This window comes from Cibotium barometz, chromosome 45 (assembly GCF_041138505.1).
Source record: "Cibotium barometz isolate CiBa-2024 chromosome 45, ASM4113850v1, whole genome shotgun sequence".
Lineage (NCBI taxonomy): Eukaryota > Viridiplantae > Streptophyta > Polypodiopsida > Cyatheales > Cibotiaceae > Cibotium > Cibotium barometz.
Genome location: NC_141090.1, coordinates 44,171,806 through 44,196,836, shown reverse-complemented (window position 1 = coordinate 44,196,836; position 25,031 = coordinate 44,171,806).

Genomic DNA, 25,031 nt, shown 5'->3' with positions numbered 1-25,031 from the left:
TATTACATCCATTTGAAGATGGCACCACTGGTAGAGAATGAGAAGACCCTTAGCTATATATGGCAGGAGCTCATAGTGGCGGAGGGATTTGTATGCTGCATATACAATATCCCATCTGGTATAGTGGAGGTATCAGAGGGTGTCGACTATTCGAGGGGGAGTACGGGTAAGGGCATAGCCCATCTAGGACTGCGAGGTTGATTGTGTCGGTTTGCTTGGTTGGTTGCCCGAAGGCAAAAGAGATGTGCCTAGTCATCATCATGAGATTGGCTTGGAGGGGATGGGCAGGGAGTTCAAAAACGATAGTGGAGTGTGTGAAAGAAAGTTGGCCCTGAAAGAAAAAGGTTTTTGCCAGGAGGGAGATGCTGTAAAGGGGTAGTTTGCTAAGGATATAGGAGCATGTGTCTTGTGAGAGGGGTTCGTTGATGAAAATATTGTGTTTTAGTAAATTCATGCAAATGGTTTGAAAGTGAAGCTCAAGGAGTTGGGCTGGGATTTGGGGAGGGATGACGAGGATGGGGAGTTCAGTGCGCAGTCCATCAGCGTGTTGACCTTTTTTTGGAGTGCACTGGGGGACAGGACCAGATGGGGAGTTCAGTGCGCAGTCCATCAGCGTGTTGACCTTTTTTTGGAGTGCACTGGGGGACAGGACCAGATGGGGTGGGTGGGGGTTTGGCAGCTCGAGCTTCCGGCTTTGAGTTGAGAGGTTTTTGCAATGGAGGGCTTCCTCTGCAACCTCGCGGTATTGTTGGAAGGTGAGGTTGGTAGTTATGAGGTCTTCTTTAGCTTTGGCCACTCATTGAGACGGAGGTCCAATGCATCAGCTTGGGCAAGAGATAGGGCGTGCAGTGCCCGCTATTCTCCTTCTTGTGCCGCCTGCTCTGCACAGCTGTTTTTCATTGAAGCTCTGAGAGCAAGGACAGGGTATTTACTCTTGATCCTCCACCAGTGCCCGTTAAAGGTTGATGTCTACGAAGGAGACATGCCATGGTACACACGATTCATTACAGAAAGAGGTGTTGTAATTCTACTTCTAGGGATAAAGCGGCTAAGAAGCCTAAAAACTCAGCATGAAATTCTGAAGTTCCTAGGTGAATGATCAAAGAGTTGTACATACTGAACAAGCCCTAGCCTTATTAGAATCATGGTGGCTAAGGAAATATTTTGCTTGAGCCTCTGACGCTAACTGGTACTGACATTAATACATCGTCCTCCACAGAACCACATATACCGACATCACTCAAGAGGATTAGGAAAGTAAAGACTCTCAAAACGATGTGCGGGTCTCACTCTGCTTACTCGGGTAGTAGCAGAGTTGATGAGGTGCTCGAATGCAAAGGCTATCATATCCTGACTCTGGGAGAGTTCAGGAATGCCAGATAGATTCAGGGTATCCATCTATAAATTTCCAATTCAATTTATGAGTTTTCAATTTTTGAAGTTCATTCAACATAAATTTAACAAGCGAAAACATTATTTCCTAGATTTACTTTAAAATTTTAAGCAATTTTTGATGCTATTACGTAAATTTACAACAGCGCTCTGATTCCAACTGTGAGATCCCACTGCCCCCTCCGCGCACCAGATTCTCGATATGCTGGCAGCGGAAGTAGCTCCCTCTTGCGTGGGGGGCCTCGCCCTCAGATGTCCGGGCACGAGACTAAGCTGGTGGTCATTCCAAAAACCGAAATCGAGAAAATTTCCCATGCCCGAAAAACAAGGACGATTCCAAAATTTTGAATTTCTTAACGAATTTTTCTAACGAGGTCAAGATACTGAACTAACCTTCATCTGAATAAACCAGATAGAAGGGAAACTATTACAGACTTAACTTGAAGGGATTAACGCTTTTTTCCTAATTGAATCAGGCACAGCCGTTGATCTATTCATTAGAGAAGTCTTCAAGATTTTATTTAACTACTCGAGTTCTAAGCGTAATCCTATTAATCAATTTTATTATTAAAACTCTATTGATTCCAACCCATCAATTCCAGCCCATCCGGCCCATGGGTTAGCCACCGCCCAACCACTGGAATAGTAGAAACAGATAACTACTCACCCACCCATAATTATATATGTCTTTCTTAACTTTTGCTTTAGAATACAGATACGCACACACTCCTCTTTAAACTTTAATTTATAAAACAATCCATTGACAAACAATTATTGGTTACACATGTCATAACTCAAAAATTTCCATTCAATCCTTGTTTCTCACAAAACAGTATCACTCTAGACTCTCCGTTGAGACCAACAAGTCAGCCAACGAGATCCAGTAAAGATTACAATAATTTTCTCATCATCATATATATATATATATATCTTCCACGACATACGCATGGGTGTCCTAAGCACCGCGAGCCCATGCATCGCCTAGTCAGAACCCTCCAGGATCCTCCTTAGGTGTCCTGGCACTTCACTCAGGGACCGCTTCGTCGGCCCTCACCCATCGTACTGGAAGCACACCATTTTACACCATACCCAGGTTGGTCAAGACCTGGGCAAGTTTTTACCGCATGAGCCATCCTTTGAACACTCCCCGCTAGCTGCTGTTTGCAACCGAACTTCCCTTAGAAAACACATATACCAAATGCTCCCTCCAGCATTCTGGCATAAGACAGTCCTTTAAGAAAACAGGGTTTCTATGCAAGTTTTCAGTTTTGATTTTCTTTTGAATACAATGAGTATATCTTAATTCCGTATCCCAAGACTTCTAGATCAAGGTCTGGATTCCCAAGCAGAATTCCTCCGATTCTGAATTCTTGATCCTCAGATCAAAATCAAAGGTCTCAACTTAGTTTCAGATTCGGTGGGTGATTTGAGTGTAGATTACTGAATTGGTCACATCGTATTTTCTTGAAACTGACGAAGGAGTTACGTCTTGGTCATAGTCTGATTCAGGGTTTGAGTCTGGAAAGGTTTTCCCTGAACTATCTTTCTCGAAGGGCAATATTTCAATTACTACTTTAATGAATGAGTATTTTGCTTAACTGAATTCAAAACTAGTCATGAATTCCTATGAGGAATAAATTAATCATTTATCTGAAATTTCGACTGATAGTTTTTCTGAATTTTCTCATTACCATCCTAGAGAATATAAAACGGTATAATTTTCCTTCATCACTGAGTATTTACTTATTCATTTTCCAATATTCATGGGATTTAAACATAGGATTAAAGAGAACTCTTATTTTGATATAAAAATTCTGTATGCATCTATTTATGCATAAAATCCAATTTCTATGGAAATAACACTTTTATATAGAGAAAAATCCTTTTATGCATTAAAAAATCAATTTTGATGAAAGTAACACTTTTATAATAATAAAAATCTTTTATGCATCTATTTATGCATAAAAATCAATATTGATGAAAGTAACACTTTTATAATTTAAAAAAATCTTTTATGGATCTATTTATGCATAAAAATCAATATTGATGAAAGTAACAATTTTATAATTAAAAAATTCTTTTATGCATCTATTTATGCATAAAAATCAATATTGATGAAAGTAACACTTTTATAATAAAAAAAATTCTTTTATGCATCTATTTATTTATAAAAATCAATATTGATGAAAGTAAAACTTTTATAATAAAAAAATTATTTTATGCATCTATTTATGCATAAAAATCAATATTGATGAAAGTAACACTTTTATAATTTAAAAAAATCTTTTATGGATCTATTTATGCATAAAAATCAATATTGATAAAAGTAACACTTTTATAGTTAAAAAATTCTTTTATGCATCTATTTATGCATAAAAATCAATATTGATGAAAGTAACACTTTTATAATAAAAAAATTCTTTTATGCATCTATTTATGCATAAAAATCAATATTGATGAAAGTAACACTCTTATAATAAAAAAATTATTTTATGCATCTATTTATGCATAAAAACCAATACTGATGAAAGTAACACTTTTATAATAAAAAAATTCTTTTATGCATCTATTTATGCATAAAAATCAATATTGATGAAAGTAACACTTTTATAATAAAAAATTCTTTTATGCATAAAAATCAATATTGATAAAAGTAACACTTTTATAATAAAAAACTATCCAATATACATCTTTCTATGTATAGAATTTAAATCTAATAATATTGATGAAAGTAACACTTTTATAATAAAAAACTATCCAATATACATCTTTCTATGTATAGAATTTAAATCTAATGAAAATCACTCTTTTATAATTTAAAAAAAATCAATATGCATCTTTCTATGCATAGAATTTAAACCTAATAAAAATCAATCTTTTATAATTAAATAATAATAATCAATATGCATCTTTCTATGCATAAAATTTAAATCTAATGAAAATCACTCTTTTATAAAATAAAAATAATAATCAATATGCATCTTTCTATGCATACACTTTAAATCTAATGAAAATCACTTTTTTATAATAAAAATATTTCTACTATGCATTTTTCTATGCCTAGAATGAAAATAACACTTTTAGAATACACAAACGATGGGGATTACTCTTTTTGAATAATAAAAGATAAAACTTATTTCACAAAATTTAAGAAAATTTTACCATAACCTCCTTTGTATGGCTGACCATTTTTTAAATTTTCCTAACCTTAATTTACTTAAAAATTATCCCCAAATGGTTTAAAGCATTCTAAACTAATCAAATTTCACTTTTGAAAGAGAAACAATATGAAAAGTTTAATTCAAACAATTTGATTACTTTACTAGGATAAAGAAGGGTTGAATTTAAGAATGAGAGAGGGGGAAAGCCTTTCCAACAAGGCATAGCATCATATTATCATTTTAAAGATAACAAAAAATTAGAAAACCATTAAAAGAATAAGAAAAAGTAGGATTTCTAACTTACATGAAATTCTGGGAGCTTTCCTTTGGCTTGATGGTTTGAGGGATCTACTCTTGTTTGCAACAAGAGTGGCCACCAGTTCTTTAGAAGAGGGAAAGGTCAAAAACTAATGAATTATTAAGAAATTCATAGTTTTTGGCTCTGGGGAGAGGAGTAGAGTAACAGTGCATAAAACACTATTAAGCTTCAACAAAGGGGGAGGCTTCTATTTATAGGAAAATGTGAGCTTCTAACCAAGCAAACTGATTCTAGAATTTTCCAGATCAATTTGGTCAATTTTTGACCATTTTTGGGTCCGTTTAGCTTACTTTTTGGAACTAGACTTGAATTAGGAGAGAGGAGAGATAAAATATCTCAATTTTTAGGAATTTAAAACTCCACCACACATGTGAAATAAGTGCCTTCTTCATGAGGGGGAATCCCCACTCTGAGGTGTCAAAAATTCATTTTTTGGTCCTTTGGTCCTTAGTCCATTCTTCATCTTATGTGCGTATTTACTCATTTTTGGGGGGATTTTCTTTATTTCTTCTATTTATCTCCTCCACACATTTGGATGAATCTAAATGGACCCTCAAAACTTTAATTTAAATTTTTCAAAAAATCTTGACCCCTAGGATAAGGCCTTTTAAACAGATTATAATTGATAATGCACCTTCTGAAAATCTTTTTGAATTTCTGTTTCGGGGGAATTTATTTTAATAAGAAGAGATATTTTTTCATCCAAAAATATCTAAAATATGAATAATCTCTCTCTAGAATATTTTCTCTCTCTAGGCAAAACAGGTAGAAACAAGATCTTTTATATATCTAAAGAGGGATTTGATTACAGGGGAAGATACTGGACATCTTGAGAGGCTGGGGAGGAATCTTACAAACTAAATTGGATACTAGAGCTAGCATCACAAATGGCGAGACTATGGATTTACCCTTGATGATGCATTTGATGTAGCACACAATGTAGATGAGTGAAACCCAAAATTGCCTTCACTTTGCCTCCCATGTGACCAGATGCTTATGGAGGTGTTTGGTGTGAATAAAAACCTTATAAATTACCTTGCCCAAATTTTGGCACTTGAATGCACCGTGCGGAGAGAAAGTATCTACAAAAGAAAGGCGGTGATGATGTTGACTGCTTGCTAGTTATATTAGGAGCCACCACCCGCCCTGCAAAGCGGCACTAGTCTGATGTGTGCCAACAATGACCAAAATTGCTATTGTTCACAATAGCATGAGAACTACTAGCTCATGTGTGTGTAGAATGAGGTGAGCTTGAAATTATTACGCTCAGCATTTACCAAGATTGGGTAGTGTTTGCTGATTGGGAAGCCAGGGGAGAAGAAGCTGGTCATTGACTGGAGCATAGCAGAGTTGAGGCAATGCAACTACAGTTGTCGCTTGTGAAGATGCTTAAGTTCAGTAGGCACTATAGAATTTAGGAAGAAGCTCTGATACCATTTGATGAAAATGAAAGAGAGTAGAGGAGGAGATTGCAGCAGAAAGCACGAGCTTAAGGAGGTTCAAAAATTAAACAAATCATAATGAGTAATTAGACATAATTAATGGGATTAGCTGAAGTGATAATGATAATTACACACGCTTCATGCTTTGCATTAGATGTGCCAATTTATAGGCAAGAGATACAAGCTCTATACATCATCAATGAGGTCATCAGATTCCATATTCTCCTCCTTGATATAGTAGGAAAAACGGTGGAGGGAATGTAGGAGAGAAAGAGGCGCCTCCTCTTATTATGAATAAAGAGTAAATGTCTCCTATTTGTATTGAGACCTTAGGAAAATAACCCATATGTTTGGGTCATTATTTCTAACACATTCCTCCGCCCATTTCTGCGGCCATATTCAACAGATCCATCGATGGTTGGATCCACCCTTGGTCTTTGAGAAATTGCTCCCCCCCTACCTAGACCTCATCCTCTTCCTACGTTGGCTCTTCTAGGCATCTCCGATCTATGGGATGGTCTTGCCACTTCACTTTGGAGGAATGGCTCATCATTAGTCGCCTCTGTACGCCTTTGTAGAATTAAGAGTTCCATGTCCTGTAGGAACGTAGGATGATTGATCATCTGCTCCATGTCCTTTTTGGTGTATAGGCGATCTTCCACATTTCCCGTTGCTCTTGCTAGGTTATCCTCTTCTTCTAGGGTTACAAACCCTTCCTCCGCTCTGGGCTCTTCATTTATGGGTTTTAAGTTTGGAATTTCTCCCTCACTTCTTCCCATGACTATTTTTGGCTCTTTACCCCGTGGTTGGAGTAAGTTTACACTTCCCATCTACTTTTGTTTGGCTCTTGCCCTTCGAGTATCGAGCTCTTATTTCCTTAAGCTCAACTCTCGTAGTAGCTGAGGTTCCACCTCAAACCTTTTTAGATCTAACTCTACTTCCTCTGAGGTTGGGAAGAATACTTGACCTGTCTTGGCTGCACTTTCTATGTCTCTTCTCATTCGGGGGGTGCCAGTGTTTGACAGCCTCAAATTTGATGGTTGGATAGGCACTTCTTACCTTGGATCAAGTCCAGCGCCACTGGTTGACAGACCCATGCCTATAGATTGCGCTTCTTCGTCATGGCTGGTTTGGAGACAAAAAAAATCCCCGAGCGATATCAATGATACCGCTAGATCTGGTTGGGGAGAGTGGTTTCTCCTCTTCCCCAAACCCAGAGTATCACAGCCCTTCTTCCATGGATTCTTCGCTACTAGTTTCAATAGTGGTCAGATTCCTTAAGACACTCAATTAAGTACTTATACTGAGTGGCCTGAACCCACACTTTTTTTATAGGAAGATCCTGGGTGATTTGATGCACTATTCTTAGGAGTAAGGTCATCTCTGATGAGCTTTCCAAACTTCAAGTGCATGTATGTAGGATTTGATAAGCTATTTTGCACTATTCTTAGGAGTAAGGTCATCTCCGATGAGCTTTCCAAACTTCAAGTGCATGTATGTAGGATTTGATAAGCTATTTTGTTGTACCAACAATTAAAATTTAATCAGATTCTATCGACTTGTTTTGAGGCCGTGAGATTGCAAAAAATAGTTCACCGGGTGAAGTGTCAGAGAACAATTCACGTCACGAACGATTTGCTACACTTTCACGTGTTTAAAATTTTTGCTTTTGGAATTAGAATTCCACTTTACCTTGTTATGATTTTCAAAATTTTCAAGATTTACTTAGCCTTAATCTGAATATACCAAGTTCGTGAGTTTGATTTGATTAAGGCGTGAAATTGCATAAAAAGTTACACACCGTTTTTGTGAAGAGATAAGGTTTCACGTCGTGAAAAGTAATTAGTTCATGTTGTGAACTAAAAATAGTTTATGCCGTGAAGGGTTCTAAAATGGTTCATGTCATGAACTAGAGAAATAGTTCACGCCGTGAAGTGTCCTGAAATAGTTCACGTCGTGAGAATAATTTTTTGCACGTTCACGATTCTTTATTTTGTCAAACCTCATGGTGTCAGAGGTGTCAAGATAGGGCTACCTATTTTTTGCAAGGTAATCCCGTGAATTACAGCGTTAATCATGGCATTGATGCTGAGAGGGGATCACGACGTGAAGTTGTAGAAAACAGTTCACGACATCAATGAACAATTTTCTTGCAGTTTCATGTGGGAACTTCCCGCATCGTCAACTAATGTGATTTTGGGTGCAAAATACTTATCCAAATGTTTCCAAATTGATTGTGCCACACCTAAGGAGTGTAATACAAGTTCAAGGCATAGTCAATGACTCCTTATTTTTTTAATTTTTATGAATTTTGAAAAGAAGAAAAAATAGAACACCAACATGCTCGTTCACCTTGATGATTCCAATGATGTAAACATCAAAATTAACTAGAAAAAATAGTGAATCTCTCTTCCAAGACCACTCCACAACACAAATACACAACAAACACAACCAATTTCTCATGATTTTTTCACTTCCACACAAATCTTATCATTCATTTCCTACACAATGCACTACTAGAATGCAAAGGCAGTCATGAATCTTATGCTTACGTGCAATGGGAGCTGAAACTCCAAGAGGAAGCAAGAAACAAAGGTGTTTTCCTGGCAAGCGGCCCCAAAAATGTTATGGGCTACCACACCTCCAAGAGGGAACTCAATGCATTCACCTAAAGGAAGAGCAATAGAGTACAACTATTGTAGGGCACTTACCAATGCTTTGAACTTGAGAACCTTGAGGCCTCCAAGCTCACTTGTTTAGCTCCAAACCTCCAAGTTCCACCTCCATGTTGTCACCGTAGAGTCGCTCGCACCATCGCATAAGGCAATCACTCTCTCTCACTCTCCCACACAAGTATGAAACATAAAAGCATAGAGAAGGCACAAATGCTAGAATGCTCTCTCTCAATCTCTCTCAAGACACAAAGAAGACCTCTCAATACAGCACAAAGGGGGATTGTGTCTCTTCATTATGAGAAAATGCCTTATATACATTTGGTACTTATTCACGATTGGGCGCCCAAAACTTACCTAACTAAGGCCTTGGGTGGCCAATATCTCATAATGTACAACTTTTATAGTGCCTTTACATGACACTTATTAATGTCCTCAATTGGAGGAGCATACTTGTTAATCCAAAATGGGATTAACAATGATATACATGCATGCAGAGGATGTCATACATATATAAGGGTGCATACATTAGTGAAGATAGATCTTAATATCTCCAAGATAGAATATATAAGAGATGAAAAAGAGGAGCCACTACTAGATTATATACAGTTTCCTAGTGATGTACAAGATATGAAAAAAAGTGGCGTCTAGATTATAGAGTTTCATGGCAATGTACCAATCATCACACCCACAATTGGATCCAACAAATTATGACTAACCATTCCTCATCGTTGCCGATTGGGCACATGGACCAACCATGCAACCCAAGGACAAGGTTCATGTACATGGGTACATGAACCAACCCTACAAACCCAAGGATAAGGTGTTACGTGAAGATCAGTCCATTGACCTTGCACTTGCATGCATCCTACTTGGCATGGTGCCAAGTCTATAAAAGCTATCCTATACTCCTTCATATTCATAAGTGTGTCTTCTATAGACAAATTTGCATTAACCTTCATATAACTTATTTGCACTCAGCCACACCAAATGTCCTATACTCCTTCATATCATAACCTTCATATAACTGATTTGCACTCAACCACACCAAACGTCCTATACTCCTTCATATCATTACCTTCATAAGGGTGCCCAACTAATTTGCACTGAGTCACACCAAATTTCTTCAATATTTCTCCTCCATAATTTAGTTGGGAAATGAAGATGTAATCCAGCTTCTACTAGATCTCAATCCCCAAACAAAAATAAATAATCCCAAGGTATATCATTACAAACTCTAAACTTAACATCCCCTTGGCATGTTGGATCTTCTCCATATGGTTCTACATCAAAATAAGGTTGTCCACATTATAAAGGACTATTATCATGTGTGTACTATACTGAGAGAAAATGCATAAATTGCATCTTGACGCAACGGACTTTTAGAGAAAGATTTATACTCATAAAATATGTGTCAAGAATATTGTACCGAGATCAAGGGTCCTATTTCAATCCATACAATGAAGGGGATTCTATCTGGGAATGATGCTAAATGCCTTATAAAAGGCACACATACTATTTCTTTTTGTCTATGTATCCATATATTAAGAGGAACCTTTGCATCATGATAAAGACCTAAGGGTTAACTCTTATCAGGTTAGTGTCATAACCATGGACGCCAATGGCAATGTCATTAAAAGAGGCACACAGTGTAACAATCTATATGACTTATTAGGGTCTTTGGCACAAGCCAATGTGGGCACTAGCAACAAGCACTATTGCATGAGAGGAGACATAAGTATGGGATTGTGGTTCAACTACTATCAACTTTTTCAGAGATGTTGGATGCATGTGAATCTTGTAAGCAACATAATAACACTTTCCACAAGAGAGAAAATAGAGCTAAGTCTCCTCTATATCTTGTATTTTCTCATATAAGTGGTAAGATGCCTACCTACCCCACTACTGCACATTGGGTGGTTCTTCCTATTTTTTGTTACTAATCATGACTTTAGTTGGAAGATGTGGGTCTATTTTCTTTAAGATAGGATGGGCACATTTGTACAATGGCATAAGTTAGTCAAGAGTAAGATAATTATATTGTAAGAGTCCTCTCCCCCAGCTTTTGAGGTGTACAAGTGTAAGATAGTTAGTCAAGAATAAGATAGTTATATTGTAAGATTCCTCCCCCCCAGCTTTTGAGGTGTATAGGTGTAAGAACTTCCCCTTCTGATCTTATAATTATTCCCCTCTCTAAAATAAAAGAAAGATTATGTTTTACCCTATTTTGACCTAGAGAGAGAAAATGTCTAGAGAGAGGTAGTTCAAAATTAATATATTTTTGGATATAAAAATCCTCCTAGTGTCAAAAAAGGGTTCCCTTGAAACAAAAAGTCAAAAAGAACTTTCCAATGTGCAATTGGAATTAATTGGAAATAGGTATAGAGGACCTTAGCCTAGCGGTCTAGATTTTCAGAAATTTTTGGATTATGGTCCAATTAAGGTTCCTATGGGCCAATAAGATCAATCCATGTGTGGGGAGAAGATAAATCCAATTTATAAAAGAAAAATATCCAAAAATGAGTAAATGCTCACATAAGATGAAGAGTTGACTAAGGACAAGGTTTATTAGTAAAAAACTATGAGTGTTACTAAAAAAAATGAGATATTTTGGGTATAATGATTCATTTTTGACACATGTGTAAGGAAAAGGGGGCCCTTCAAGGAGGCACCTATTTCACATGTGTGGTGGAGTTTTAAACTCAAAAATATTGTGATATTTTTATCTCTCCTCTCTCTTGGATCAAACCAAATCAAAAGGGAACCAAACTAGGTCCAAATCTTGTCCAAATTCAGTCAAACTGAACCTGGAAAATTCAAGAAATTAGTTGGACTTAGTTAGAGGCCTCCCTCACCTATAAATATATCCTTAGCCCTTTGTAAAAAAATATGAGAACTATACAATGCCAGTATTATGCTGAAATAATGATATTTTCTATTATCCTCTAAAAACCTCTACAAAATTGAAGAGATTGGAGCGCCTCTCTCTCTTCAATCTTCCTTGGTGACTCCTACAACATACCAAACCAATTGATTGGTTGGGGGCCTCTACTGTGATCAAAGAATCAAGTAAATTAGAAGGTAAAGTGTGGATTATTGTCTTTTTCTTATTAAAACTCCAAAAGATTCTCTTCTCAACCCCTCTCAAGCTTGAGAAGCTTTAATTTGAATGGCTTTTGATTACTATTGAAGAAGTTCTTTTATGAATTGTAATAAAGAATTACATAAATTTCTATTTATGCTCAATTTTAATGGTTTTTAAGCATTTTTCTCTCTCCCCCAAAAGAAAGGTCATTCCTATGACCTATTCTCAATCCAAATGAAGCTTCTCATGAAGTATTTATCTAATCCAAAAGTAATTTCTATGCTTGTCTAATTGGAGGCCAAAATAATAGCTTTTTAATGCTTTTATGATATTTATTTCATAGAGAAATTATGAATCAATCCATAACTCGATAATGATCCAATAAGTGGTCATTCTAATCATATCAATAATATTAAACTTCATTCTTTCAATTAAATTGAGAATTATCTGTAATAGCAGAGCGGAGCTATGGTAAAATTTTTGTAAAATGAACACTTAAAACATTTTCATTCATAATATGAAAAGAGGACTTCCTACCATATTCTAGGAATTATCATCCTAGATTAATTGAATGATTCTCATTGAAATCATGGAGAAATTGATTTTTGGATGACAAATTGAGAACTTGCTTGACTGAAATTCTCGTGGAGGAATGTTTAGAAAGAAATTTTTCAATCTAATGGACCATTATTGTGTTAAAGATATGAATGTTATGATCTGAATGAATTGTTATTTGATGATGAGTTCTATATAAGAGATTTTTATCCCAGGATTCTGTTGGGCGGCTGACCAGCATATAAGGAACCCCAGAATCAATTGAATCTTAAGGGAAAGAGTTGTCCTCTAGTTTGCGAGATGAGGACATCTCGCATTTTTAACTGGGGTAGGATGTAAGATTCCTCCCCCAGCTTTTGAGGTGTACAGGTGTAAGAACTTCCCCTTCTGATCTTATAATTATTCCCCTCTCTGAAATTAAAGAAAGATTCTTTTTACCCTGTTTTGACCTAGAGAGAGAAAATGTCTAGAGGGAGGTAGTCCAAAATTGAGATATTTTTTGATATAAAAATCCTCCTAGTGTCAAAAATGGGTTTTCCTAAAATAAAAATTCAAAAAGAACTTTCCAATGTGCAATTGGAATTAGGTATAGAGGACCTTAGCCTAAGGGTCTAGATTTTCAGAAATTTTTGGATTATGGTCCAATTAAGGTTCCTATGGGCCAATAAGATCAATCCATGTGTGGGGAGGAGATAAATCCAATTTATAAAAGAAAAATACCCAAAAATAAGTAAATGCCCACATAAGATGAAGAGTTGACTAAGGACAAGGTTTATTAGTAAAAAACTATGAGTATTACTAAAAAAATGAGATATTTTGGGTATAATGATTCATTTTTAACACATGTGTAAGGAAAAGGGAGCCATTCAAGGAGGCACCTATTTCACATGTGTGGTGGAGTTTCAAACTCAAAAATATTGTGATATTTTTATCTCTCCTCTCTCTTGGATCAAACCAAATCAAAAGGGAACCAAACTAGGTCCAAATCTTGTCCAAATTCAGCCAAACTGAACCTAGAAAATTCTAGAAATTAGTTGGACTTGGTTAGAGGCCTCCCTCACCTATAAATAGATACTTAGCCCTTTGTAAAAAAATATGAGAACTATACTATGCCAGTATTATGGTTAAATAATGATATTTTCTATTATCCTCTAAAAACCTCTACAAAATTGAAGAGATTGGAGCTTCTCTCTCTCTTCAATCTTCCTTGGTGACTGCTACAACATATCAAACCAATTGATTGGTTGGGGGCCTCTACTGTGATCAAAGAATCAAGTAAATTAGAAGGTAAAGTGTGGATTATTATCTTTTTCTTATTAAAACTCCAAATGCTTCTCTTCTCAACCCCTCTCAAGCTTGAGAAGCTTTAATTTAAATGGCTTTTGATTACTATTGAAGTTCTTTTATGAATTGTAATAAAGAAACACATAAATTTTTATTTATGCTTAATTTTAATGGTTTTTAAGCATTTCTCTCTCTCCCCCCAAAGAAAGGTCATTCCTATGACCTATTCTCAATCCAAATGAAGCTTCTCATGAAGCATTTCTCTAATCCAAAAGTAATTTCTATGCTTGTCTAATTGGGACCAAAATAATAGCTTTTTGATGCTTTTATGATATTTATTTCGTAGAGAAATTATGAATCAATCCATAATTGGATAATGATCCAATAAGTGGTCATTCTAATCATATTAATAATATTAAACTTCATTGTTTCAATTAAATTGAGAATTATTAATAATAGTAGCAGTGGAGCTATGGCAAAATTTCTATAAAATAAACACATAAATAATTTAATTCTTAATATGAAAAGAGGAATTATAATCCTAGATTAATTGAATGATTCTCATTGAAATCATGGAGAAATTGATTTTTATGCTTATGCTTAATTAATAAATTAGGAAAAAGAGGAATTCTAGTAATTTATTTTTATGTTAAAAGAGTAATCCCCATGATAATGGAAATCCATGTAATCCAAAGAATTAAGAGAAAAATTGGAATACTAATATAATGTATATTTTACGTAAAAATTAAAGAAATATTTTAGTTAAATTTATCTTCTTGTATAGATAAATTTTTATGATGAAAGAGGAATTCCCACCATATTGAAATTCAAATATTTAAATAAGGAAAGTATAATTCAAGTGCAAAGGAATTAATGAAGATTTTTTTTTAATTTTTAAGAGAAATATTAGTTAAATTTATCTTTTTGCATAGATAAGTTTAAATGATAAAAGAGGAATTCCTATTACATTTGGAATTCCATCAATTGGATGGGAAAAGAGAAATTCCTCACATTGGAATTATTGGATAATTCATTTAAATTTAAAGATAAATTTTTAGATAAATTTATTTATCTATGAGAAATAATTAAATGTTAAAAGAGGAATTCCTATTACATTTGGAATTCCATCAATTGGATGGGAAAAGAGAAATTCCTATCACATTGGAATTATTGGATAACTCATTTAAATTTAAAGATGAATTTTTAGATAAATTTATTTATCTATGATAAATATTTAAATGTCAAAAGAGGAATTCTTATGACATTTGGAATTCCATCATTTAGACAGGCAAAGAGAAATTTCTAGCATATCAAAATAATGGATATTTTAATTTAGATAAAATTATTTTATGAGAAATAATTGATGAAAAAGAGAAATTCCCATGACATTGGAATGTAAATAATTAAATGCAAAAGAGGAATTCCCATGGTAATTGGGATCCAAGAAATTAAATGGGAATAAGAGGAATTTTTAGTATAATTCGATTTATGATTATTTACCAAAAGTGAAAAAATGGGTAGAATTGATTTCTACAAATCCCATGAATTCTTTTATTCAAAAGGAGAATATTGAATATAATTCAATTGAGGAATTGAGAAGGAATATGGAAATAGTTGTCAGAAAAAGAATCTTTAATTAGGCCCAGCCAATTGGCAGAAATTGAGAAAATGTCCTATTATCGGTATCAATCTAGAAAAAGCTATTAAATGGGAATAGCATGTGAATGGATGTGATAAGATTTGTATGGATGTGGACAATATGTAAATGGATGTGATAAGATGTGTGTGAGATGTGATAATATGTAAATGGGATGCGATAAGATGTGTATGGATGTAGATGTATGGATGTGGATGTATGGATGTAGATGTATGGATGTGGATATGGATATGGATGTGGATGTGGATATGTGGATATGGATGTAGATGTTTGGATGTGGATGTATGGATGTGGATGTGGATGTGGATGTGGATATAGATGTAGATGTATATTATGGGCTACCATATCTCCAAGAGGGAATTCAATGCATTCACCTAAAGGAAGAGTAATAGAACACAACTATCGTATAGCACTTACCAATGCTTTGAACTTGAGTATATCATTGTTAATTCCATTTTGGATTTACAAGTATGCTCCTCCAATTGAGGACATTAATAAGTTTCATGTAAAGGCACTATAAAACTTGTACATTATGAGATATTGGCCACCCATGGCCTTAGTTAAGTAAGTTTTGGGTGCCCAAGTGTGAATAAGGGCCAAATGTATATAAGGAATTTTCTCATAGAGGGAAGAGACACAATCCCCCTTTTTGTGCTATTGAGATCTCTTCTTTGTGTCTTGAGAGAGACTAAGAGAGAGCATTCTAGCATTTGTGCCTCTTCTATGCTTGTATGTTTCATGCTTGTGTGGGAGAGTGAGTGAGAGTGATTGCCTTATGCGCGACGGTGCAAGTGACTCTATGGTGACAACGTGGAGGTGCAGCTTGGAGGTTTGGAGCTAAACAAGTGAGCTTGGAGGCCTCAAGGGACTCAAGTTTGAAGCATTGGTAAGTTCCCTACGATAGTTGTGTTCTATTGCTCTTCTTTTAGGTGAATGCATTGAGTTCCCTCTTGGAGGTGTGGTAGCCCATAACAATCGTATCTTGGAGATATTAAGATCTATCTTCATGGATGTATGCACCCTTGTATGTGCATGACATCCTTTGTAATTTTCTAGAGTCTATCTATATCGTCATTAAAATCTCCTTTTACTAGAGCAAACGGGTGGGTAGATGCCATAAGCTTGTAGCTTTGGTTTGCAATAGTAATTCAACATGGGTATGTGTATGACGTCCTTTGTCCACATCCTCTGTATGTGTATGACGTCCTTTGTCCACATCCTCTGTATGTGCATAAAATCCTTTGGTTTTTACAATAGTAATTCATCATTATTATGTGCATGACATCCTCTATCCACATTCTTTATATGTGCATAACATTCTCTATCCACACCACTAACTAGATCACCATCAAAGCTCCTTGCCGGGCAGAGTGCAGGGGTGGGAAGATGATGCCATTAGTTTTTGTAGCTTTGGTTTGCAATAGTAATTCACCACATTATTCTCCATATCTCAAGTGAGCTAGATCCTCAAGAAACTCTTTTATAAGCTTAAAAAGTGTGACTTTATCAATCTTCCCTTTCATACTAGAGTAAATAAGGTCTTTATGTCTTATGAACCTTAAGTACATGTATTGGCATAAAATTTTGCTACATATTAAAGCCTTCCTTTGAAAAATATAAGTGGGAAAGAAAGCCAATCACTTTTTAGCTTGGAGCAAGATTTCTAGACCCAAGTAATGGGGTGTTCTTAGCATATTAAACATGTATGGTACATGATGTTACTAGGAGTCACTAAAAAATTAGGCACCCTTTATGTGCACACACAAGATTAGGTTGTGATGCTGCTCAAGGAGTTGGTATGAATATTAATCCAACTTAAGGGGTAATGGCTAGGGCTTTCCTAGTGGGAGAAGGTGTTTTCCTCAGCTCTTACTACTAAATTTAAGAACATGCCCTTTAGTAAGATCATGCTAATATGTTCCATTATCAAACTCAATGGAATGGATTTAATATGGTAATCAAAAACTCTCTTTTGTGTTCCACATTTGGTAATCTTGGTTGTTTAACTCCACTAGCCTTGCTAGTGCACAGTTGCAAGGAGACTCAACAATAGATGTTCTACTCCTTCGATGGAGGAGAGAGGTAGATCAAATGAAGATAATGTTTAGCATATCTAGGCTTGGCATGGGGTTATTAGAAGAAATTCTCTCCAAAGTCTATCTCTCCCCTTGAACACATTCATCGATCTAGTTGTCCCATGATTACAAAATCATGTTGATTTTCAATGTGAATTATGTCCCTCATACACCATGATTTATACGTACCTGTGATGATGACTGTAAAATCACGCCACTTGTCGTATGCCCTGATTTGGTCGTATACTGACTGCAAAATCACACCAATTTTTACCCCATGATGATTGTAGAATCACATTGATTAAGATAAGGTTTACTATTTTTTGTCCCCATAATCTCTAAAATTGCGGGTGAGAACCTTGGAAATATAATCACAGCTGTGATTTTGTAGGTTTTACCCAAAAATGTGATTTTGTAGAAAATTAAAATTTTAATTTTTGGGAGGTTTTTTATGTTTTCTCTTAGACAAATTATCTAGTATGGGTCTCCTAAGCATGAAGATCATGAATATATATTCAATAAACTCTAATTTTTAATGATTTTACTCTTGACATCACAATAAAAAAACTAGTGTATTAGTGAAAATTAGCAAAAATCAAGAGTTTTGTTTTGTTTTTTAGTGATTTTTTTTATTGATTAACTACCTACTATGAATGCTAACAAGCTAATATAATCAACTACAACAAAAAACCTAGTTAACACGTAAAAATTCAGCATCTAATCTCTATGTTAACACATAAAAGAGAGCAAAAAGAAAGAAAAAATTGCACCATTTCCACACAAATCTCCATCAAATCCTACTCTCATTCATAGCACTATTCAAGAGTGCGAGCAATGGGTAAACTATATATTAGAGAAAAACAAATGATAAAGCCAAGGGATTACAACACCCAAAATGTTAAGGCTAAAAGATAGCTTTGAGGGAAAAACCCACCTCCACTCAACTCAACGTGCAGTGAGGATGTTTTCGATGGCCGATCTTGTCTCCAAGCTCAACATCACCATGGGTAGCTTACTATTTGCCTTCTCGCGAGCAGTGTCACATCATCATCACATTGCACTACGAAGACTACTCCCTTATCTCATCTCAAGCTCAATTGTACAATGGAAGAGTCCTCTTGCATTATGAGAGAAAGTGACTTATATACAAAGGCCATAAGTGTTCACACACACTTAAACTATGGCCGAGCAGGCACCCAAAGCTTCTATTTAGCCTATTTCTTATACATTGCTTCATCTCATAATACATTAATGCATTAAAACACTAGGGAGAATATCCTAGCTCACTACTCTTAGAGCGAGAAACACCATTAATTATCTGTCAGGGACCTTTATAAGGGAGCCCATCCAAGTTTGAGATTTAGACACACCATTGCTTCATAGCTTATTTTTTATACATGAGTTTGGTGTGGCCGTCCTTGACATTTGATGTATATTACTCATGCTTTAGCTTATAATTGGGCATGGCAAACCTTGTTCACCCAAAACTGGGGTTAAAATTGTGTTCCTCTCAGACCATGAAGGTCTACACTATTGAGCCCAAACACTCTCGCACCACTAGAGAAGCTCACAAGTCTCACATTTGAATACAAAAACCATGCCAAAATCCAGGGAGCCGCTTTTGATAGCCATACCACTCCTTAGGTAAGAACACTCTAGCCAACTAGTTTTCATAGCCATGTGAAACCGACCCTTCCTAGTATAATTGGAGCCACTATGTCGAGTAGAGGAGCTCACAATTCTCACATCTGAATATAATGATCATGCTAGAATCTAGGGACCCACTTCTCATAGAGCCATACCACCCCCCCAAAGCAAGAATTCTCATAGGAGCCACATGAAACTAATGTGCACATCCAGTCCCTAGACCTACCCTACCCAATACAACCGGAGTTGCTCCTTTGTTGTCGCTTGTCTATCACACTAACCATGTTGGGAGTACACCCACATCCAACTAAGATGGGTCAAGGTCTCAAGTGACCATCTTTGTTGTGACAAGACCCACCACTCAAGTGTAACATCTGCATGATAAAACATGCACATGTTCAATACCTTCACATGCATCCACAACAAACAATTCATAAAAATAATGAATAAAAAGGCAAATAAGTAAAACATGATCAAAGAATCATCAATCACTCATGCATTCAGGGTTTTTAAAACTATCGCAAGTCCAATGAGACTTCCATAGTCCTCAAGTCGCAAGTTTGATTATACAGATCCTCCAATGACATAGTCGAGGTCTTTGCCAGTCCATAAACAAATTCTAATGCCTCGAGATTACTCTAATTTATCAAGAATCCTTATTCTTCTTTTGAGAATGAATGACCTTTCTAAATATTACTACTAAACTTCAAGACTAAGGATAAAACCACATCGTAACTTTATGTCTCTTATTTCTAAGGTCATTTCTTTTGTTAGATCTCCATAAAGGACTTTAAACCTTTAAGACTTTTTGTCAAAAGTCTTATTTAGAGATTTTACCAATTTTACACTTCTATGCACATTACTACATGTATAATTGAGTGTACTTAAGGTCCTTTAAGCACTTATATCATCAATTAATTGCATTAGCAAGGGCTTTTGGTCTTTATTACCCAACTAAATCAACTAAGTGCTTAGGTCTGATTGCCTCACTTTCTCTCTCCTAATTTGATTAGAAGAGAGAAAGTGCTTGGGTTTGATTGCCTCACTTTCTCTCTTAATTTGATTAGATTAAACCTTCATCTTCAAGATTTACTTTATTGTAATATCTAATCTAAGTTGGGAAATTATCCCTAATTGTCTCGTCAATCTGCCTAAAATTTATATCACTCTAGAAATCCTTAAAAAAGCTCTACTTGAATTAATCAAATTTAACCTTATGTTGTGGAATGGGACTCTCTATACACGTGCACACTAAGTGTACATGAGGAAGGGTGGGCATATATATAAATCTAGAGTAGTTTAAAGAAAATATACCCAAAAATTTCCCAAACTTGATTTGGTAAAAACTAAGGGTCTAATGAAGTCAAGAATATGCCTAATTATTTCCAAGCAGTTTTATCCCAAGACAGGCTTGAGCCGCATAGGATTTTTTTAAAATCCAAGATAATTTAATAGAATAAGCTAAGGTTTGTCCTTTTGGATCATTTAAATGAATTTACTTTATGTCTAATTAGTCAAATGAGGTATAGGCTATAATTAAATAACCATTTCCTCTCCTATGATTATTTACATAGAATTAATTTCTAGAGAAAAATCATTTCTTTCACTAATTAATGAACATTTGAATTCAAACTTGAAAAGGTATAACTTATACTCAAAAAATCAAATTTCAATCAAGATATGCCAACTTACATGTATATGGGCTTAAAATATATAGAGCACAAGAGATACATGAGTTTTTTCCCTTGAAGTCAGTGTCCAAATATGCCCAATTGTGATGTACACTAGCTAGAATAACTAGGCTACAAGGTACTATGACACTGTGGGGCTAGATTACTATTGTAATAATGATGATAAACTAGCATCTATTTCCTCATGAAGGAGGCATGGGAAAAATGAAGGGGGGTGGCCCCATTTTATAGCCCCAACCAAGCCCACATACATGCATAACTACTCTTGATAAGTGGGTGATCTAGCCCACCATGTAACTAAGGTTTATTATGTTCAGCTAGAGTGAATTGTGGGCTCATCCTCATAGTTAAGTTTAACTCAAGATCTTATGGGCTAGGCTTGAGTTAATTGTGGGCTAGACTAAGGGTTGAGATACACATGAGCCCCCTTTTTCTAAAGTGAACTAATATACACAACATCCAAGTTTGTTAAAATTTACCACTCACATTTACTACCCATGGTTTTATGCTTTCCACTTTATAAATCCACCGTTGATTTTTACCACCATACTATGGTTTTGCAACCTTAATCTATTTAGTCTTTAGAGATGTCCACACACCTTGCCTAAGGTGAATTTTATTTGTTTTCTTAGGAATAACCATAATGTTTTAAGTTGGATATTTTCGCTAGGGTAATTGGCACATGCCGGGCTCATTTTTGGGGCCTATTCTTCTAAATCCCCTCATCTTCAATTTATTACCTAATATTTCCAAGATCGCATGCATATGCACACATAAGCCCTCAAGATATCATTTTATTTTATTTTATTTTTGGGCTTAAACATCTTGGTACACCTAGTACAAATATTTCTTTTAATTTTTGCTAAATATATTTCTTTCAAATCTTTGAGAAGACTTTACATTTCTATTATCGATAAATTCAACATTATTCCCATTTTCTCTACAACAATACATAGATTTTAATGTTTTTTCTACAGTAATAGAGTACAAGGTAAGTTACATTCTCCCTCGTTTAAAGAATCAATATGTCCTCATCTCACAAACTAGGGATAGACTGCCTTAAGTCCTCCTGTTTCTCCTATATAGCTTCTTCTACTCAAAAGAATTTCACTTCATTAAATAGTCTCGCAATATCCTAATACTTAGAGGTTTTTCTCTAACATCCAAAACTTCCCCAAGTTCTAACGTTATCTGATCATCCTTCACAAGATATAACTAGGATTTGGGATATACTTCTAAGCTGACATGAAAGACATTATGAAATCAAAGATGTGAAGGAAAAATAAGTTCATAAGCTTGCTTCCCAATCCTTGGAGTAATGACATATGGTCTATAATATCTTGGTGATAACTTCTTATGCTTTCCCAAGGAGAGGAAACTTCTCTTGGGTCATATATATGAAGAAAACACCATGTCCCCTTCTTCAAAATCTTTGGAAGATCTCTTAGGATCGGGTAACCTTGATATCTTTCTTTGGGATTGTATCCGATGATCCATCTCTTCTAGCATCTACTTTGAGACCACTTTGATCATTGGATGTGACTAGCTTAAAGGTGTAAGACATTCTTGCCTATACACTGCCTGAAATGGACTCATACCAATACTTCAATGGTGAGAGGCATTATGGACAAATTCCACCAAATGAAGATAATTCAACCATCTTTTTGGATCACAGCCACAAATAGCTCTCAAGGATGTGTTCAATAACTTGATTGACTCTCTTAGTTTGACATCAGATTCAAGGTGATAGGATTGCCAATTTGAGAAGTGAATTTGGTATCTCTATCACTAAACGATTCTATAGGGCAATCCACGAAGTAAAATATTTCATGTAGAAATACTTTGGTAATATCCAATGTTGTAAAGATTGTTGAAATATACAAGTGAAAAGGGTGTGTGTGGGAACAAGCTCTTGGATAGAGGTTGTAAAAGAGGAGATGTAATTGTGAAAGAACCTGTGAAAAGGTTAGAAGAGTCTACTAGGAGAGAATAATGGGTAGCATGAGGGAATTTAGGAGTGTGGAGATATTCTGGGAGATATTCAAGGAAAAGAGAAGAGGTGGAGAGAATCAGGCAAGAGGTGGAGATATTTAGGGAGTGAATCATGGAGAAATCAAGGGGATTTGATGCTTGATGTAAACACTATAAATTGAGGCATAGCCCTAATGAGAATTTGTTGGTTTTTGAGTATCCATGCCTACATTAATCTATGTGCTAATTATTCACTAATTACGTCTTAATCACTTGCTAATCACTTTGTTAATTATGTTGATTCTAGTGTTTGATCCACCATAGCTCATCATTTAGCTCAAATTTCAACATGGTATCAGAGCCATGCCTAGAATCAACCAGATTTATGAGCCCATTAGTGAATTAATCAGGATTAGTAGGCAAAAAAAATCAGTTTTTAGTGAGTTTTTCATCTTCCCCTTCACCCCCAGCCAGTGGAGGGTCTCTAGCATCTAGCACACTCAAAATTAGGGCAAGCCCTTCTAGCACATAATAGCCAACCCTAATCTCTTCAAGCCTATGTAAAAAACGCAACAAACCGCCGTCAAGATGCGCTGATTTTCGCTAATTGCTAGGCGCCATTTTTCTGAAGGAGAATTGATATTCCTACTTGCTCAGTTCAAATGTCTTCAATTCCTCTTAGCCCAAGGGGTAATCAAGCATGCTCTACAAGCTGGTGAAGACAGAAATCAATTTCATCAAGTCTACAGAGAGATCCAAGCTCTTCATCAAATCTGCAGGTGACTTTGATAAAACAGATATTAAGCTTTCATTATTTGGTCAAATCTTGTGTTTCTTGGCTTAATCCTCTACTAGACTCATTGCTATTGATGCCTTTGAAAGCATTTGAGCTCATTTGAAGTGGAAGGCACCAGATTTGGGCTCCCCGCATACTCTGTTTTCTGCACACAAACCAGAGCATTAATTTGCTAATCAGTGATTAATCAGTGCTAATCACTATATTTTGGTGCAATTGAGGGTTCAAATTAACCATTAGGTATCTGATACAGATCCCTAAAGCTTCAGATTACAAATCGGAGTTGGTTTGATACTCCAACCATCCCGTACAAATTGGTTACTCTCAATTTAATGTAATTTCTGGTGATTTTATGCTGATAAAATTGTTGTAATCATCTATTAAACACCAGATTGAGTTGTAAAAGGGTAGACACTGCCCTTGAATCTTGAATTTGGATCAAGAGGTAAGACCCCCTTCACATCACCATGAATTCAGCACAGGAAATAGCCAAATTTAATGGAGAACAGTTTTATACATGATGGCAAACAAAAACCATGTATTTGCTAATGAGGAAAAATCTGTGGGGATTAGTTGAAGGGAGAGATGAATGCCCGGAGAGAGGGAAAAATGAGTGGAAGAGTAGGAATGAAAAAGCATTGGGGATTATTGCACTCAGTTTAAATGATGAGATCATTCATCATATCACAGGGATACAGTGGGCAAAAGATGCATGGGATGAACTCAATAAATTATTTGGTACACAAGCAAAAAATTCCAAGATAAATCTATTAATGCAATTCTACAAACTGGACATGAAGGAAAGTGAACCCTTAATCACACACTTGAACAAATATAAAATTATTAAGCAACAGCTGGCAGCTATTGGCAAAAAGGTAGAAGATGATGAAGCATTAGCTGTTGAAGAGTGTGGACAAAGGAGATTATGAAAACATTGTAGCAACACTAAAGAATGTACCTGAACTGAAGATACACGAGATAGAAGCAGCTCTACTAGAGCAAGAGAGCAGAGGCAAAGAGAAGAAAGAGCTCGACTCAACAGCAGGAGAGGAAAAAGCATTCTTCACCCGAGGAGGATTCTCTCGAGGACGAGGACGAGGAAGAGGCAGAGTAGGAGGGAGGACCTTCACTTGCCACAAATGTGGAAAGCCAGGACACATGGCGAGAGACTGCTACAGCAAACCCAGTGAAGAAGGAACGACATCGGCAAACTTCATGGAGGCTCCAAGGGAAGTGGAGTCGGATCATCTTTTCTGAGAGAGAGAGAGAGAGAGCCCACAACCC